Genomic DNA, 20,725 nt, shown 5'->3' with positions numbered 1-20,725 from the left:
ACTTTACGTGCCACTGTCATTACCTCCCTTTCCTGTTCCAGTCGCGTATGGTTCGCGGGAGGAAAGACTGTCTGAAAGCCCCTGTGCTCTCTCTAATCTCTCTAATTTTACATTCGTAATCTCCTCGGGAGGTATAAGTAGGGGGAAGCAATATATTCGATACCTCATCCAGAAACGCACCCTCTCGAAATCTGGCAAGCAAGCTACACCGCGATGAAGAGCGGCTCTCTTGCAGAGTCTGGCACTTGAGTTTGTCAAACATCTCCGTAACGCTATCACGGTTACCAAATAATCCTGTGACGAAACGCGCCGCTCTTCTTTGAATCTTCTCTATCTCCTCCGCAAACCCGATCTGGTACGGATCCCACACCGATGAGCAATACTCAAGTATAGGTCCAACGAGTGTTTTGTAAGCCACCTCCTTTGTTGATGAACTACAGTTTCTAAGGACTCTAGCAATGGATCTCAACCTGGTACGCGCCTTACCAACAGTTAATTTTATATGATCATTCCACTTCAAAAAGTTCCGCACGCATACTCCGAGATATCTTACAGAAGTAACTGATACCAGTGTTTGATCCGCTATCATATAATCATACAATAAAGGATCCTTCTTTCTATGTATTCGCAATACATTACATTTGTATATGTTAAGGGTCAGTTGCCACTCCCTGCACCAAGGGCCTATCCGCTGCAGATCTTCCGGCATTTCGCTACAATTTTCTAATGCTGCAACTTCTGTGTATGCTACAGAATCATCCGCGAAAAACCGCATGGAACTTCCGACACTATCTACTACCTCATTTATATATATTGTGAAAAGTAATGGTCCCATAACACTCCCCTGTGGCACGCCAGATATTATTTTAACGTCTGTAGACGTCTCTCCAGTGATAACAACATGCTGTGTTCTGTTTGTTAAAACTCTTCAATCCAGCCACAGAGCTGGTCTGATATTCCGTGGGCTCTTACTTTACTTATCAGGCGACAGTGCGGAACTGAATCTAACGCCTTCCGGAAGTCGAGAAAAATAGCATCTACCTGGGAGCCTGTATCTAATATTTTCTGGGTCACATGAACAAATAAAGTGAGTTGGGTCTCACACGATGGATGTTTCCGGAATCCGTGTTGATTCCTACAGAGTAGATTCTGGGTTTCCAAAAACTACATGATACTCGAGCAAAAAACATGTTCTAAAATTCTACAACAGATCGACGTCAGAGATATAGGTCTATAGTTTTGCGCATCTGCTCTACGACCCTTCTTGAAGACTCGGACTACCTGTGCTCTTTTCCAATCATTTGGAGCCTTCCGTTCCCCTAGAGACTGGCGGTACACGGCTGTTAGAAGGGAGGGCAAGTTCTTTCTCGTACTGTGTAGAATCGAATTGGTACCCCGTCAGGTCCAGTGGACTTTCCTCTGTTGAGTGATTCCAGTTGCTTTTCTACTCCTTGGACACTTATTTCGATGTCAGCCATTTTCTCGTTTGTGCTAGGATTTAGAGAAGGAACTGCAGTGCGGTCTTCCTCTATGAAACATCTTTGGAAAAAGGTGTTTAGTATTTCAGCTTTACGCCTGTCATCCTCTGTTTCAATGCCATCATCACCCCGGAGTGTCTGGACATGCTGTTTCCAACCACTTACTGATTTAACGTGAGACCAGAACTTTCTAGGATATTCTGTCAAGTCGGTACATAGAATTTTACTTTCGAATTCACTGAACGCTTCACGCATAGCCCTCCTTACGCTAACTTTGACATCGTTTAGCTTCTGTTTGTCTGAGAGGTTTTGCCTGCGTTTATACTTGGAGTGAAGCTGTCTTTGCTTTCGCAGTAGTTTCCTAACTTTTTTGTTGAACCACGGTGGGTTTATCCCGTCCCTCACAGTTTCCATATTCAGGGATGTTGCAACAGCCTTATGATCACTGATTCCCTGTTCTGCACATACAGAGTCGAAAAGTTCGGGTCTGTTTGTTATCAGTAGGTCCAAGATGTTATCTCCACGAGTCGGTTCTCTGTTTAATTGCTCGAGGTAATTTTCGGATAGCGCACTCAGTATAATGTCACTCGATGCTCTGTCCCTACGACCCATCCTAAACATCTGAGTGTCCCAGTCTATATCTGGTAAATTGAAATCTCTACCTAAGACTATAACTTGCTGAAAAAATTGATGTGAAATGTATTCCAAATTTTCTCTCAGTTGTTCTGCCACTAATGCTGCTGGATCGGGAGGTCGGTAAAAGGAGCCAATTATTAACCTAGCTCGGCTGTTGCGTGTAACCTCCACCCATAATAATTCACAGGAACTATCCACTTCTAATTCACTACAGGATAAATTTCTACTAACAGCGACTAACTCTCCACCACCGGTTGCATGCAATCTATCCTTTCTACCTGTCTGTACCTTTGTAAAAATTTCGGCAGAATTTCTCTCTGGTTTCAGCCAGCTTTCTGTACCTATAACGATTTCAGCTTCGGTACTTTCTATCAGCGCTTGAAGTTCCGGTACTTTACCAACGCAGCTTCGACAGTTTACCATTACAATACCGATTGCTGCTTGGTCCCCTCATGTCCTGCTTTGCCCCGAACTCGTTGAGGCTGCCGCCCTTTTTGTACTTGCCCAATGCCATCTAACCTAAAAAACCGCCCAGCCCACGCCACACAACCCCTGCTACCCGTGTAGCCGCTTGTTGCGTGTAGTTGACTCCTGACCTATCCAGCGGAACCCGAAACCCCACCACCCTATGGCTCAAGTCGAGGAATCTGCAGCCCACACGGTCGCAGAACAATCTCAGCCTCTGATTCAGACCCTTTACTCAGCTCTTTACCAAAGGTCAGCAGTCAGTCCTATCGACGATGCTGCAGATGGTGAGCTCTGCTTTCATCCGGCTAGCGAGACTGGCAGTCTTCACCAAATCAGATAGCCAGGGAGGGTTTCCTCCGATCCATAGCGACACACATCATTGGTGCCGACATGAGCGACCACCTGCAAATGGGTGCAACCTGTACCCTTCATGGCATCCGGAAGGACCCTTTCCACATCTGGAATGACCCACCCCGGTATGCACACGGATTGCACATTGGTTTTCTTCGCCTCTCTTGCTGCCATATCCTTAAGGGGCCCCATTACGCGCCTGACGTTGGAGCTCCCAACTACCAGTAAGACCACCCTCTGCGACTGCTCGGATCTTGCAGACTGAGGGGCAACCCCTGGAACAGGACAAGCAGCCACGTCAGGCCGAAGATCAGTATCAGCCAGAGACAACCCCGGACTTGCGCCCTTCTGAGCTTAGCTTGATTCCTGACGTGAAGGTAGCGTTCTCGCTTTCCGCGTCTGGGTTCCGGGGTTCGATTCACGGCGGGGTCAGGGATTTTGTCTGCCTCGTGATGGCTGGGTGTTGTGTGATGTCCTTAGGTTAGTTAGGTTTAAGTAGTTCTAAGTTCTAGGGGACTGATGACGATAGATGTTAAGACCCATAGTGCTAAGAGTCATTTGAACCATTTGTCGAACTTTGGGGTATTCGGTTCGGAGCTGTTATGGAGATACGTCAGACAATAGACCGCTCCATTCGAACTACCTATACAACTGCCGTAGTTAGGGGTATCTTGCTCTTTCGACATCACTGGCGATGGCTTATATACATGAGCTGTTCAAAAAATATCCGACCTTTTTTAATTGTTGAAATCAACAATGGTATCAGTGCGCGCATGCGCTCATGTTTTCAGGCATATTTAGCACACATACCTGATTTTCTCCACTACTTTGGAACGCTTGCAAGTGGTACACGTTGGATTTAGTATTCTGAGCAAAATGACGTCTTTACATCACATTTGGCTCCAAGCTTGGCAATTCTCAAGTTGAAACCATCGTGTGTTTGTGGAAAAAGTAATGGGTACTGCAGGGCTAAAGGAGTGGTACAACCATTTCAAAGGTAGCCGCTAATCAATGAAGACAGAAGCCAGTTAAGGTACGCCCGCAATGTCCGCAAATCAGGTCGTTACTGATCCCGCAATATTGCTGGTGAAGCAGAATGGACGAATCACTATCAGAGAAGTTGCAGTCTAATCTAAAAGCCGTAAAGTCAACTAAATAACTAGGTGTTACAATAACTAACGTCCGCCCGCGGTAGCTGAGTGGTCAGCACGACAGACTGTCAATCCTAAAAGACCGGGTTAGATTCCCGGCTTGGTCGGAGATTTTCTCCGCTCAGGGACTGGGTGTTGTGTTGTACTAATCATCATTTCATCCCCATCGACGCGCAAGTCGCCGAAGTGGCGTCAAATCGAAAGACTTGCACCAGGCGAACGGGCTACCCGATGGGAGGCCCTCGTCACACGCCATTATTATTATACAATAACGAACAACTTAAATTGGAAAGAACACATAGAAAATGTTGCGGTTAAGGCTAACCAAAGACTGCGTTTTATTGGCACGACACTTATAAAACGTAACAGACCTACAAAGGAGACTGCCTACACTACGCTTCTCCGTCCTCTTTTACAATACTGCTGGAAGATGTGGGATCCTTACAAGATAGGACTTACGGAGTAGATCGAAAAAGTCCAAAGAAAGGCAGCACGTTTTCTATTATCGCGAAATATGAGAGAGTGTGTCACACAAATGATACTGGATTTGGGCTGGACATCATTAAAAGAAAAGCGTTTTTCGTTGCGACAGTATCTTCTCACGAAATTCCAATCACCAACTTTTTCCTCCGAATGCGAAAATATTTTGTTGACACCGACCTACGTAGGTAGAAACGACCACAACGATAAAATAAGGGAAGTCAGAGCTCGTATGGAAAGACACAGGTGATCATTCTTTCCGGGTGCTATGCGAGATTGGAATAATAGAGACTTGTGAAGGTGGTTCGATGAACAATCTGCCATGCACTTAAATGTGACTTGCAGAGTATCCATGTAGATGCAAGTATAGGTGGTCACATTTTTACTATCCCCTGTATGTGCATATCGCTTCACACGACCTTTGTTACCTCAATGTCGATATCGGCTTCATTTTCGAAATATGTGAGCTTACTTATATTATCTGTAATGTTAATTTACAACAGGAACAATAAGGTTCCCAACACACTTCCCTCTGGCACAAGTGGTTACTTTTACACGTATAGATGAACTCTCCATTCTGGATGAGATGATGTGTCCTCCCTACAAAAATATTTAATTGGCCGTACTTTATACGGTGCTGGTAAACGGTCAACTACAATTGTTGTTTACTGTGCGGTAACCTCTAGCGTATCAGAAGCGGTGTAGGAAAATGTTTTCAAATGAGTATACGCACTCGTATTTCGGCAGGTGCACAGTTTTGCCATTTCAATTTTTGCACGTTTTTACAGATACCTTTTCGAAAATTTCGAGCAAAACAAATCGAAATCTTTATTACATCACGAAACAATGAAGAAGCAAATGCGGGTTTGTTCGCAAGCCCGAAGCATTATCTGGTACAAGAATCATTGATTTTAATAAAGTAGCTGTCGATAGGTTTTTTTCGTGGCTAACAAATGTAACTGACAATCACAAACTAATGACTTCTCAAATAACTAATTGTGATGAAACAGGCGTCTCGGTTAATGCTAAAAACCAATCGAACAGCGCGGCTTGCAAAGGGAACCGTCCAGTGCGATCGTTAACCTCTGCAGAAAGGGGCGAAACTGCAACCATCCTCATTAGTACGTCAGCAAGCGGAGCTGACATTCCTCCTACGATTATTTTTCCACTAAAGAAGAAGCAGAAAGAATTTGAGTTAGGACTGACAGCAGGAGGTTGCGCTGAGGTCCACAGCACCGCATGGATGGCCACAGAGTCATTCTTTGTATGGTTTCCACAATTAGTGGTATTTTCTAAGACATCAAAGCACGTCCCAGTTCTCCTTATATCAGATGGCCACTCAGCTCATACCACGAACAATGACGTTATGGACTACGCGATTGAGAGTGGCGTTTCTTCACCACCACATTGCTCTCACAGACTTCAGTCGCTTGATGTTTGTTTTATAAATCCTCGTTATAGTGATCAGCTTAGAAAATGGCTGCGAAGCCACGCAGGGAAAGTCGTAACTATCTTTCAAATTTCAACGCTTTTTGGTTCAGCTTTCGTCTAAAGCGCAACAATGAAAACCGCTATTAAAGGTTTCGAAGCTACTGCAATATGGCCCACGGACCCATCCATATTCAAGACGCACACTTCCTATCGGCACACACAACTGACAGCGGACGTGATAGGCCGTCAGATGAAGGGGTTATTATATCTGAACAATTGGAATTGCCTTCACCTAGCACACCAGCTGAAAAAGACGACTCAAACGGGCTGGATAATCAAGGGGACGAGGTTTCAGCGAATTGTTACAATGAACTGCCGCCTAAGAATAACAAAGTTATTGGGGCTAATTGTTCTAATCTTGGGTGCTCTTGGAAGACAACTGACAACACAAGCTCCTCATTTCATATTTCACCTGAGATTCTGATTTTCTTGTCAAAAGTTAACGAAAGCAAGAAAAGAGCGAGACTGAAAAGGGGGAACTACGTTGTTTTAACTGATTCGCCGTACAAAAAAGAGTTAAAAGTCATTAATGGGAGAAATAGAAAAAAGAACTTTGACAAAGAAGAAAGAGCAAACAGAAAACTTTTTGCGAAAGAGAATAAAATTAAGAACTCAAAAACGAGAGAAAGAGCCTGAAGATAAATGGAAGAAAGGAGTAAGAATACTATACTAACGAGAGTGATTATGAGGTAAGTTCTGACTGTCAGTGTGTATATTGTGGTGGGTTATATTCAAAATCAGTTGGAGGTTGGGTCGCTTGTTCCACGTGCAAAAAATGGACACACGATTCTTGTGCAGGAATAGATAGCGAAGATGATGAGTGTCTCCCCGTGTGTGAATTTTGTAAACAGCCTCAAGAAAAGGATACGATACATGAAAACTGTAGTTTGACATTAATACTCACTTTAAACTAAAAAAAATACCGAGCAAGCCAATATTTTCTGCATTTCCGATAATTTTATACGTTTTTGTAATCACTTGTATTTACCACCCCATTCTGCCACGTGCAAATGATATAAATTTCTGTTTTTGAGTGAGAAAATATTGTTGTTTTATTTTATGGCAATGTTGTTATATTTTTGTGATTAATACATCATAATGTGTTCATATAAAAATTTGTAACTCTCTTATTTATCAATTTTGTACATTTAATCAAAGTTTTCAACTGTGTACCCCATTATACCTTGGATTCCCCAACGTGTCGGATAAGAAAGATAAAAATACAATCACTACTCGTTTCTTCAACGACAATTTAAGCTGTGTTCTGTGGTTCCTCCCAGAGTTCATCACGATATATTCCGAAAAAAAATCATAGTTAACGAACGTTATAAATTGCTCTAGAAACGAAGGCAATCCCAGTTAACATTTAATAAGGCCACTGGTATCCTTCGAAATGCAACTAATCAAAGTAATGCAGAACGTCGTGGGTCACAGCGGATGGGTGGAATCGAAATATGACATTTACCCACGATCGCTTCTTTTTGTCAATTTGTGCCATTAATTTCTCTGCTCCCTAATCTGATTTCGTATCTCCCCATCAGCTATTCGATCAAAACTTTTTTAGCATTCTTCTACACCACCACATTTCGGAAGTTTCTAGTCGTCTCCTGTTTGGGGAACCAGGCATGTTAACTGCTGATTCGCAATATATTTATTCCGAAAGGCAAAAGGAACCCCGAAAACAATGAAAATAATTTTGTTTATTGGTGACTGTACCAGTTTGATTTACACTTAGTGCGAATATGAAAGTATTTTATTCCAAATCCTTATTTGAAGGTACTAAAATGTCGATTTAAATGGCAGCTTGCTATGTAAGACATGCCCACTTGTTTCTCTGTGCCATCTCTTCTTTGAGATGATAAGCCTAGGGACATTTTACCCGTAGTTTTTGAGCTTTCACCTATTGAATACATTTTTTCTTGTCTCGTAGTCAGTTGTTTGCTACAGTAATAACGTTTCTGAACAAAACAAATGCCAAGATCTACCCACAAAGTTTTCGAGAGAAGTTCTAGAAGACTTGCAAGAAATAAAAAAGTAAATATCATGAAACAAATGTTATGTTTTTGTACAGCATGCATACTATTGGAAAGTGAAAGAAACTATGAATTTAAATGAGTGCATGTACGACGTTAAGTGCAATGCAACTTTAAATTTTCCGTAACTTTTCTAACTAAATGTACCTTTCCTCTCAAACCATTTATCCCAGAACCATGGAATTCTAACAGTTAGTTTTCTTACTCGAGGGCATGAAGAGTCGAGGGATATGAAAGGGAAGCAGTGGTTGGGAAGGGAGCGAGACAGGGTTGTAGCCTATCTCCGATGTTATTCAATCTGTTTGCTGAGCAAGCAGTAAAGAAAACAAAAGAAAACTTCGGAGTAGGAATTAAAAACCATGGAGAAGTTGTATTATAATGAACACTATGGTCTTTTTATTTTTGAAATTTGCCTGCAAAACCTCTCTTTCAAAATTTTTCTAAAAATTTCAGTATTAATATATTATTCATGAAAAATTGTCAGCTTGTTGGAAAACAGTGGAAATGCATGTAAGTAATGTTTTGTGTTTTACCGTTAATATAACACAACTTAGAATAAGGATCATATAAATAGATCAGTTAACATGGTGGAGATGGAAGATACGTTCTCCCCGTGAATATTGTGTTTAAAAACAAATGAATATTTTCAAATCAACAGCTCATTTCATGAAGTCATAACTAGAAGTGAATAATCTCCACAAAAATTGGTAAGTTAATTACTTTGGTGCAAGAAAGTCTCCATCATTAAGGAGAACAATGTTTTCAATAACTTGCCGGCAGCCACAAAAAGCTTTACTACTGACAGATTTCAGTTTACGAGGAGCCTAAAGGATTTCTTGCTAACCATCTCTTCCGACACCATTAATGAATTGAATTATTTATTAGAACTAGCGCGCGCGATTGAGAGAGAGAGTGTGTGTGTGTGTGTGTGTGTGTGTGTGTGTGTGTGTGTGTGTGTGTGTGTGTGTGTTTTAGAGAGAGAGAGAGAGAGAGAGAGAGAGAGAGAGAGAGAGAGAGAGAGAGAGAGAGAGAGAGAGAGAGAGAGAGAGAGAGGGAGGGGGGGGGGTCAAATAATACGTGTACAATCAGAAGTGTGACTAAATTTTCATTCCTCGTTCATGATCAGTCCATTTGCGGTCTGTGGATAGTAAATTAGCATATTATTTTCCCATTGAGTATCTCCCCATTATGGATCAATTTCAATGGAAAGTACATATAATCTAACCCTCTTGTCTGCCCCACTTCTGTTGAAGGTTACACATCACACAAATACCTTGTTGTTGTTGTTGCTGTCTTCAGTCCACAGACTGGTTTGATGCAGCTCTCCATGCTACTGTATCATCTGGAAGCTTCATCTCCCAGTACCCACTGCAACCTACATCCTTGTGAATCTGCTTAGTGTATTCATCTCCTGGACTCCCTCCTCGATTTTTACCCTCCACGCTGCCCTCCAATATTAAATTCGTGATCCCTTAATGCCTCAGAACGTGTCCTACCATCCGACCCCATCTTCTAGTCAAGTTGTGCCACAAAGTTCTCTTCTCCCGTATCCTATTCAATACCTCCACATTAGTTATGTGATCTACCCATCTAATCTTCAGCATTCTTCTGTGGCACCACATTTCGAAAGCTTCTATTCTCTTCATGTTCAAACTATTTATTGTCCATTATTCACCTCCATACGTGGCTACACTGCATACAAATACTCGGAGAAAAGACTTCCTGATACCTAAAGCTATACTCGATGTTAGCAAATTTTTCTTCTTTAGAAACACTTTTCTTACCATTGACAGTCTACATTTTATATCCTCTCTACTTCGACCGTCATCAGTTATTTTGCTCCCTAAATAGCAAAACTCCTTTACTACTTTAAATGTCTCATTTCCTAATCTAATTCCCTCAGCATCACCCACCTTAATTCGACTACATTCCATTATCCTCGTTTTGCTTTTATTGATGCTGATCTTATATCATCCCTTCAGGACACTTCATTCTGTTCAGCTACTCTTCTAGGTTCTTTGCTGTCTCTGAATTACAAAGTCATCGGCAAACCTCAAGGTTCTAGTTTCTTATCCATGGATTTTAATTTCTACTCAGAATTTTTCTTTTGTTTCCTTTACTGCTTGCTCAATAAACAGATTGAATAACATTGGGGATAGTCTACAACCCTGTCTCATTCCCTTCCCAACCACTGCTTCAATTTCATATCCCTTGACTCTTATAACTGCCACCTGCTTTCTGTACAAATTGTAAATTGAATTCGCTCCCTGTATTTTACCCCTGCCACCTTCAGAATTTGAAAGAGAGTATTCCAGTCAACATTGTCAAAAGATTTCTCTAAGTCTACAAATGTTAGAAACGTAGGTTTGCCTTTCCTTAATCTACTTAATAAGGTAAGTCGTAGGGTCAGTATTGCCTCACATGATCCAGTATTTCTACGGAATCCTAACTGGTCTTCCCTGAGGTCGGCTTCTACCATTTTTTCCATTCGTCTGTAAAGAATTTGCGTTAGTATTTTGCAGCTGTGACTTATTAAACTGATAGTTCGCTAATTTTTACATCTGTCAACACCTGCTTTCTTTGAAATTGGAATTATTTCATTCTTCTTGAAGTCTGACGGTATTTCGGCTGTCTCATGCATCTTGCTCATCAGACGGTAACGTTCTGTCAGAGTTGGGTCTCCCAAGGCTGTCAGTAGTTCTAATGGAATGTTGCCTACTCCCGGGATCTTGTTTCGATTAAGGTCTTTCAGTGCTCTGTCAAACTCTTCACGCAGTATGTCATCTCCCATTTCATCTTCATCTACATCCTCTTCCATTTCCATTATATTGTCCTGAAGTACACTGCCCTTGTATAGATCCTCTATATACACCTTCCACCTTTCTCCATTCCCTTCTTTGCTGATAACAGGGTTTCCATCTGAGCTCTTGATATGCATACAAGTGAATCTCGTTTCTCTAAAGGTCTCTTTAATTTTCCTGTAGGCAGTATCTATCTTACCCCTAGTGATATGCGCCTCTACATCCTTACGTTTGTCCTCTAGATATCCCTGCTTAGCCATTTTGCACTTCCTGTCGATCTCATTTTGAGACATTAGTATTTCTTTTTGCCGGCTTAATTTACTGCATTTTTGTATTTTCTCCTTTCATAAATTAAATTCAATATATCTTCTGTTACCCTCTTTCTCTGCGCATGTCAAGTTCCGTAGGCCCAAATTGAGGAGCAAATCTTCAAGGTCATGGAACGTGTCAGTATCTACATCTACATCCGTACTCCGCAAGCCGCCTAACGGTGTGTGGCGGAGGGTACCCTGAGTACCTCTATCCGTTCTCCCTTCTATTCCAGTCTCGTATTGTACGTGGAAAGAAGGATTCTCGGTATGCTTCTGTGTGGGCTCTAATCTCTCTGATTTTATCCTCGTGGTCTCTTCGCGAAATATAAGTAGGAGGGAGCAATAGACTGTTTGACTCTTCGGTGAAGGTATGTTCTCGAAACTTCAACAAAAGCCCATGCAAAGCTACGGAGCGTCTCTCCTGCAGAGTCTTCCACTGTAGGTTATCTATCATCTCCGTAACGCTTTCGCGATTACTAAATGATCCTGCAACGAAGCGCGCTGCTCTCCGTTGGATCTTCTCTATCTCTTCTATCAAACCTATCTGCTGTGGATCCCACACTGCTGAGCAGTATTCAAGCAGTGGGCGAACAAGCGTACTGTAACCTACTTCCTTTGTTGTCGGATTGCATTTCCTTAGGATTCTTCCAATAAATCTCAGTCTGGCATCTGCTTTACCGACGATCAACTTTATATGAACATTCCATTTTAAATCACTCCTAATGCGTACTCCCAGATAATTTATGGAATTAACTGCTTCCAGTTGCTGACCTGCTATTTTGTAGCTAAATGATAAGGGACCTATCTTTCTATACATTCGCATCACATTACACTTGTCTACATTGAGATTCAATTGCTATTCCGTGCACCATGCGTCAGTTCGCTGCAGATCCTCCTGCATATCTGTACAATTTTCCATTGTTGCAACCTCTCGATACACCACAGCATCATCTGCAAAAAGCCTCAGAGACTTTCCGATGTCATCCACCAGGTCATTTATGAATATTGTGAATAGCAACGGTCCTATGACACTCCCCTGCGGCACACCTGAAATCACTCTTACTTCGGAAGACTTCTCTCCATTGAGAATGACATGCTGCGTTCTGTTATCTAGGAACTCCTCGATCCAAGCACACAACTGATCTGATAGTCCGTATGCTCTTACTTTGTTCATTAAACGACTGTGGGGAACTGTGTCAAACGCCTTGCGGAAGTCAAGAAACACGGCATCTACCTGTGAACCCGTGTCTAAGGCCCTCTGAGTCTCCTGGACGAATAGCGCGAGCTGGGTTTCACACGGCCGTCTTTTTCGAAACCCATGCTGATTCCTACAGAGTAGATTTCTAGTCTCCAGAAAAGGCATTATACTCGAACATAATACGTGTTCCAAAATTCTACAACTGATCGACGTTAGAGATATAGGTCTATAGTTCTGCACATCCGTTCGACGTCCCTTCTTGAAAACGGGGATGACCTGTGCCCTTTTCCAATCCTTTGGAACGCTTCGCTCTTCTAGAGACCTACGGTACACCGCTGCAAGAAGGGGGCAAGTTCCTTCGCGTATTCTGTGTAAAATCAAACTGGTATCCCATCAGGACCAGAGGCCTTTCCTCTTTTGAGCGATTTTAATTGTTTCTCTATCCCTCTGTCGTCTATTTCGATATCTACCATTTTGTCAACTGTGCGACTTCAAGAGAAGGAAGCACAGTGCAGTCTTCCTCTGTGAAACAGCTTTGGAAGAAGACATTTAGTATTTCGGCCATTAGTCTGTCATCCTCTGTTTCAGTACCATTTTGGTCACAGAGTGTCTGGAGATTTTGTTTTGATCCACCTACCGCTTTGACATAGGAGCAAAATTTCTTAGGATTTTCTGCCAAGTCAGTACATAGAACTTTACTTTCGAATTCATTGAGAGCCTCTCGCATAGCCCTCCTTACACTACATTTCGCTTCGCGTAATTTTTGTTTGTCTACAAGGCTTTGGCTATGTTTATGTTTGCTGTGAAGTTCCCTTTGCTTCCGCAGCAGTTTTCTAACTCGGTTGTTGTACCACGGTGGCTCTTTTCCATTTCTTACGATCTTCCTTGGCACATACTCATCTAACGCATATTGTTCGATGGTTTTGAACTTTGTCCACTGACCCTCAACACTATCTGTACTTGAGACAAAACTTGTGTTGAGCCGTCAGGTACTCTGTAACCTGCTTTTTGTCACTTTTGCTAAACAGAAAAATCTTATTACCTTTTTAATATTTCTATTTACGGCTGAAATCGTCGATGCAGTAACCGCTTTATGATCGCTGATTCCCTGTTCTGCATTAACTGATTCAAATAGTTCGGGTCTGTTTGTCACCAGAAGGTCTAATATATTATCGCCACGAGTCGGTTCTCTGTTTAACTGCTCAAGGTAGTTTTCAGATAAAGCACTTAAAAATATTTCAATGGATTCTTTGTCCCTGCCACCCGTTATGAACGTTTGAGTCTCCCAGTCTATATCCAGCAAAATTAAAATCTCCTCCCAGAACTATAACATTTCCCTAAGGGGCTCCATCACTAGCCTAACGTTGGAGCTCCCAATAACTAATAAACCCCTCCCCCCGTGTGCCTGCTCGGACCTTGCTGAAGGAGCAGCCACATGTCCATTCACAGGCAGAGCGGGCGATGCCACACGGCCAGCCTCCACATTGACCCTCCGCCTCGTGCGCCGCGAACGCCACTGAACCCGCCACTCCCCTTGGGGAGAGGGTGGCCCAACCGCGCCCGGTACCCGCGAAGATCTCTCGACAGCAGGGACAGTGGGTGAAGCATCTAATACCTGGGGTGCACCATGCGACGCACCAGACTCCCCACTGCCGCTACACTCCGAGGCAGCAGCCTGAAGACGGCTGACCGCGGCCATCAACACGCTCAGCTGTTCGCGAAGAGTGGCCAGCGTCCGTACACAGCAGTCACACATCCTATCCATCCTAAGGAATCAATTTACCGAAGAGACTTAATCAACTTTTAAGTAGACTGCTAATTCACTAAAGGCGATTGATTACTGACTAAACTGTGATTGCTAACCACTTCTTGTGGAAAACAATGAAAATAGCACTACCTGTCTCTGGACTGTATTCAAAACAAACACTAGCACTACTAGCACTATGGCTGACTACAAGGACTCTCTCTGACTGTATTCAAAACAAACACGAAATCTATGTAACACTATTACTAGCACTCGACAATTAAAGCTTCCTAAAAGCAAAAACACACGGAAGAAGAAGTGACAAGTAAGAAAAATAGAGTTAATACTTAAATTAAGGTAGCTCGCTGCACAGCAGACGTGAAGCAGCCGGCGGTTAGGGCGACACAAGAACTTACAACAAAAAAGTAATAACAGATAGAAATACATGTTCATGAACCTGAGAGAAAATCAGTCCATAAGTTTAAGCAAACGCTATCAGCAGTACAATGAGAATCAGCTTAATTTTTCAATTAACTCCTCGACAGAATAAAAGGAGTGACCCATGAGGAAACACTCCCGTTTCGATTTGAAAGCGCGTGGATTATTGCTAAGAGTTTTGAATTCGAGTGGCAGCTTATTGAAAATTGATGCAGCAGTATACTGCACACATTTTTGCACATGAGTTAAGGAAGTCCGATCCAAATGGAGGTTTGATTTCTGCCGAGTATTAACCGAGTGAAAGCTGCTTATTGTTGGAAATAAACTAATATTGGTAACAAGAAACGACAATAAGGAATATACATATTGAGAGGCCAATGTCAAAATACCCAGACTCCCTGAACAGAAGTCGACAAGAGGTTCGTGAACTCACACCACTTTTTGCCCGAACCTCCAGTTTCTGAGCCAAAAATATCCTTCTAGAATGGGAAGAGTTACCCAAAAACATAATACCATACGACATAAGTGAATGGAAATAAGCAATTTACTTGTCGAAGTATCACTCACTTTCGGCACCGTTCCAATAGTGAAAATGGCAGTATTAAGTCTTTGAACAAGATCCTGAACGTGGGCTTTCCACGACATCTTACTATTTATTTGAACACCTAGGAATGTGAACCGTTCAGTTTCACCAATCATATGCCCATGCTGTGAAATTAAAACGTCAGGTTTTGTTGAATTGTGTGTTAGAAAATGTAAAAACTGAAGCTTACTGTGATTTAACGTTAGTTTATTTTCTACAAGCCATGGACTGAGGTCATGTACTGCACTACTTGAAACGGAGTCAATGTTGCACCCAACATCCTTTACTACCAAGCTAGTGTCATCAGCAAACAGAAATATTTTAGAGTTACCCGTAATACTTGAGGGCATATCATTTATATAAATAAGGAACTGGAGCGGCCCCAACACTGATCCCTGAGGAACCCCCTCCCCCTTGACAGTACACCACTCAGATCCCTCATCACACTCTATTACTTTCCCCCATTCCTGTAGATCGTTCCCTAATGATCTTCCTGAAACACTCTACAACTTCTGATTCTGTCAGTTCTTTCAGGTCCCATCTCCTTAAATTCCCACCTTTTTCCAGTTTCTTCAGTTTAATCTACAGTTCATAATCAATATATTGTGATCAGAGTCCACATTTGCCCCTGGAAATGTCTTACAATTCAAAATCTGGTTCCTAAATCTCTGTCTTACCATTATATAATATATATGAAATATTGCAGTATCTCCAGGTCTCTTCCACGTATACAATCTTCTTTCATGATTTTTGAACCAAGTGTTAGCTATGATTAAGTTATGCTCTGGGCAAAAACCTACCAGGCGGCTTCCTCTTTCATTTTTTACCCCCATTCCATATTCACCTACTACGTTTCCTTTTCTTCCATTTCCTACTGTCGAATTCCAGTCACCCATTAATATTAAATTTTCATCTCCCATCACTATCCGAATGATTTCTTTTGTCTCATCACACATTTCATCAATTTCTTCATCATCTGCGGACTACTTTTACGACTTTGGTAGGCGTGGGATTCGTGGCTATCTTGGCCACAACAATGCGTTCACTATGCTGTTTGTAGTAGCTTACCCGCATTCCTATTTTTATTAATTATTAGACCTACTTATGCATTAGCTTCATATTAGCCTTCCTAATACTAAAATCTATATCCGATGTTAACAATGACGCCGGTGGATGGACTATCAGGAAATTACTGACCGTCGAGAAAGTCACAAATATAACCGACAAGCTAATGGGCCCTTCACAGGAAAAGGTTTTTTGCCAGAAAACGGGGAAAATTGAAACCCAGCAAATGAGTAAAAAAATGTATATTCACTGACAAAAAAAATAGTGTACGCACACAACTTACACAACAATAGTCTGGGATTACTCTATTACGTAATACAGTTTTTGTGATTGTATCTTGCAGCTTTAGTTATTTTTAATTAAAAGAGGCTTTAAAAGGACAGAAAGAACGTGTTGGACTACGCTACAGATCGTTCTGTTAGCACAGTCTTTACTTTGTAATCACTTTCGTTGACTTCGGCAACTCTCAACAGAAATCTCCAACCTAACCGAGACAATGTGCTACGATACAGCCGAGATCATGACAAGAGAATGGGCTACATCACACTCGAAGTAAATGTATATAGGTAAGGATCCCCATGACCTGTATACGTCTGTTATAAAAAATCTCCAAGCCACTCTCCTCAAATAGACCGCAATCTTCTCTTGACCTTCAACTGTTACTATTTCAGAATTAGAAACCAGATTCAAAGAAAATTTGGCTACAAGGCACAAAACTAGAAAAATAAAAATAATAAAAGTGAGAACGTGAAACATGTTAGCAATAACCATAAACAGGAGATTTACAGAAAATATAATTGAGAAAGGAAATCATTAATATTATCGACCGTTTAGGAACTCTAGGCTACGAAATGGATAAAACCACATATCGAATAAGTGGTGGAAGAGTTATTGTGTTTTAAGATTAAATCCAAACAAGAATTAGAGAAAAATATATCGAAGCAAGGCCTCTATTACGAAAAATTGCTAAATCTCGAGACAAATTGTGTCCTTCTGTATTAGATGAAATGTTTTGGCCCCTAGTACGGATGAAACAGTATCTGCAGTATCAACAGGAACTTCGGACATGTGTTTCATATTTCATCCAAGCCTGCAGTCTATAAATATTTAAACAAAATACTAAAACAAAATACCACTACAGGGGAATTACTTACGAAGTAGTTCTTGGTAAAGAAACACAGGACACAATTACGTATGTAGGCTTAATACGAACTACAACTGTGTTTATAAATCGCTATAGTTGCCTTGGACTAACGACGAGCAAATATCAATGTAACCTGTACGCTTTTCAAAGCTGTTATCCATGAAAAAGCCAAACTACGTATCGTGAACAAAATACAATTTAACACCGAAACAATGACATTAGCTGACAATGGGCACAGACTTTAGTCAATGGGCACTGTTGAAAATTTGTGCCAGACCAGGATTAGCACCCGAGTCCTCTGGTTACGAGGGAGAGGCAATGATCACTGTGTCCCTATTACACAGTGGTCAACAGAATAGCACGAACTGCCCGAGCATGCCGTTCTTTAGATCCAAATTCTCAATTTCTCCATAGACTGCTAATGCACTGCTCCTTGAACATAATCCTCCTCCCTTTAATTATACAGTACATGGCCAAAAAAACAGACACCGAATATATGCAAACTTGGCCTTACGAACATTGCAGACGTCGTCTATGTAACACACGTGAAACTTCAAAGAATTTACCAATTCGTTGCATTGTTTACTATAGACCACAAATCAAGTAACGTAAAAAAAGCACTGCGTCTATTGAGATCATGATTCAGAGTTAAAAAAAACTAATAAGTCGCCTACATATTACAGTTGCTGCCGAAAGAGGAGAACCATTATTTTCCCACAAAAGGAAATATAGTTAAAATTACGCTTCTATTTCGGTTAGTTTATGCGGTTACTAAAATTTGCAGTGAAAGTTACATAGTGGACTCTACCCTCCCCCCACCAGAAACGTAGTTATCGTGGCTGTTGTGAGACTTTTGTACACAGTTAGAGTAAGTGTGTTAAATGTGGCGCGGACGGAAACGCTAGGCTACGCTACAGGGCAATCTGCTCGCACAACGTTTAGTCGGCATTCATAATCGTTGGCGTAAACAACTCTCAATCAAATTACCACCTTCCAACCTAACTTAGATCTCGGGCTACACTACCAATCGGCCTGTCATCACAACCAAAAATTCATTGAGGGGGGTGGGGGGATTTCCTGTAGCTCTCTCTAATGTATCTCTAGGCAAAACTGCCAGTTTTGTCAGACTCAACAGCAAGATTTACCAATGGTAAACACTTTTGAGACGGCTCGTAATTTTAGAATAGTCCTCTTCGTCTTACTTGGCATAAATTGTTCGCTGGCGTCCCAGCAGCTAGCTCCCTCAGTGTCTGCTTCTGCCATCGCACCACGCTAGTCTGCTGTTGTCCTAGCAGACCGAACGCACCGCACATCCGATACCTTCGGAACCACTCACTGGCCAGTTAGCAACTGAGCCAAGCACTGTTTACATCGTGAAAGGAAAACTATGCAAAGATGTACACTTAAATGGCACGACTGAGTAGCACACACACAGTAATATCTGAGGAATGTCCTTCGACACGCGCAGAACGAAAGTCTTCTCGCGAACGTACAGCGTCTCTGAAAAAAAATCTCGTGACTATATTCCGGCGTTACGGCCAGGTTCTTATACAAATGAGCAAAAAAGGGTACATTTGAAATTCTTTTTGAGACAATGAAAATACATTCGAAAGATCTGTTTGGGAATTACGAGTGATAATACTATGAGCTTAATTTTAGATTTTCAATAAAAAATGGCGCCCGTAATTATGATTTGATCAAGGGCCTGCGAGACTGGAGTACGCAGAGCGCGTGCAGTGTGGCACCTCATATGTTACCTGAATTCAAAAATGGGTAACATCAGTTGATACTACATTATTCCTCTGAAATTGAAAATGGATAACATCAGTCGATAAAACATAAAATTTATGGGAGCATATACCTAACCGCAATGAAACACCCTTAAATTTAACGATACAGTGCTAATTCGAACTTTGAGTTCGATTTTTGAGGGTTTGTTTCACTCCTTATGCCTACACAAAAATTACTTAATATTAACAAATGTCATATTATAGCTATAAGTTCCTAAGGTCCGCAGCTCGTGGTCTCGCGGTAGCGTTCTCGCTTCCCGAGCACGGGGTCCCGGGTTCGATTCCCGGCGGGGTCAGGGATTTTTCACCTGCCTCGTGATGACTGGGTGTTTGTGTCGTCTTCATCATCATCATCAATCATCCCCATTACGGTCGGAGGAAGGCAATGGCAAACCACCTCCACTAGGACCTTGCCTAGTATGGCGGCGCGGGTCTCCCGCGTCGCTCCCCTACGCTCGGTAAACGGAGTATGGGACTCATCATCATCATCAAGTTCCTAAGAAAAGTGTTTACTTTTAGGGGTCAGAGGTAGATGTTAAGAGAACGAACCACTTTTAATTTATGCTGCATGCCGTTCTGAGAAAATAGTTACCGGAAAAAAATGTGTTCAAAGTTTAGGGAAAACATTTAGTTATATTATTACTTCGATTTGCGTGAACTGAGTGTTACATATATATTTTTAATGTCGCTGAAAACGAATCTGAAGTCAGATTTTCAATATTCAAAACAGCTAATCCAATACGGAGGGCAACCGATTATGTTTTGACCAATTTTTACCAAAAATGTATTTTCGTTATTTACGTTTAGTCTGCAAGTCAAGGAGTATTTATCAACCCTTCCTCTACCTCTGATTGTTCCTAGACAGCAACTTCCTGTTCTTCTTAGCAGGAAAAGCCGATCTGTCAAAGCTGGATATGCAGCACTCGGCAGCCTGCACTTGATATTCGTCCGTATTTTCGATGAGTATGTTTGCATGCATTCTGCAGTATGAATCATTTTGAGCACGTGCGACACGGGATGAGTTATCATCTACATCTATATGGATACCCTGCAAAACACATTTAAGTGCCTGGCAAAGGGTTCATCGAATCACCTTCACAACTGATAATTAATTGAAACCCTCAGCTGCCGACAGGTGTTGTTGATATACTTCGATGGGGACAGCTGAAAAGTGTGCCCCTACTGGGACTCGAACCCAGAATCTCCTGCTTACAAGGCAGACGCTCAATCCATCTGAGCCATCGAGGGCACACATGAACAGCACGACTGCAGGAATTTATCCCTCGCACGCTTCCCATGAGACTCACATCCCCAACCGTCCACAATCCGCATACGTAATGTACTTAATAGGTATTTGTCCATCCACTCATTACTGGCTCACACTAAGGTGACGATTCCCGTAAGAGTTCCGGCAACCTGTGCGCATTCGCACAGACGAAGGTCAATGGCTGGGTAACGTTTAACCATAGATATGAAGATAGTAACTGCTCTCGAAAGAACAGGCGCCACTGACGACCTTGCAACTCTTCTAGAATACATGATAGACCGGCCGATGTGGCCGAG

At 41.9% G+C, this 20,725-nt stretch overlaps 1 non-coding gene across 1 annotated transcript; it reads right to left on the bottom strand.

Annotated features, from left to right (window-relative positions):
- Positions 1-20,336: 20,336 nt before the first annotated feature.
- On the bottom strand, positions 20,337-20,411 carry Trnat-ugu (transfer RNA threonine (anticodon UGU)). Its single transcript has one exon. It is a non-coding gene; the product is annotated as a tRNA-Thr (tRNA).
- Between the last annotated feature and the right edge of the window lie 314 nt (positions 20,412-20,725).

The sequence above is a fragment of the Schistocerca gregaria genome, unplaced genomic scaffold (genome assembly GCF_023897955.1).
Source record: "Schistocerca gregaria isolate iqSchGreg1 unplaced genomic scaffold, iqSchGreg1.2 ptg000239l, whole genome shotgun sequence".
Lineage (NCBI taxonomy): Eukaryota > Metazoa > Arthropoda > Insecta > Orthoptera > Acrididae > Schistocerca > Schistocerca gregaria.
The sequence above is the reverse complement of the archived record's forward strand: the minus strand, read 5'-3'. Positions and strand labels throughout refer to the sequence as shown.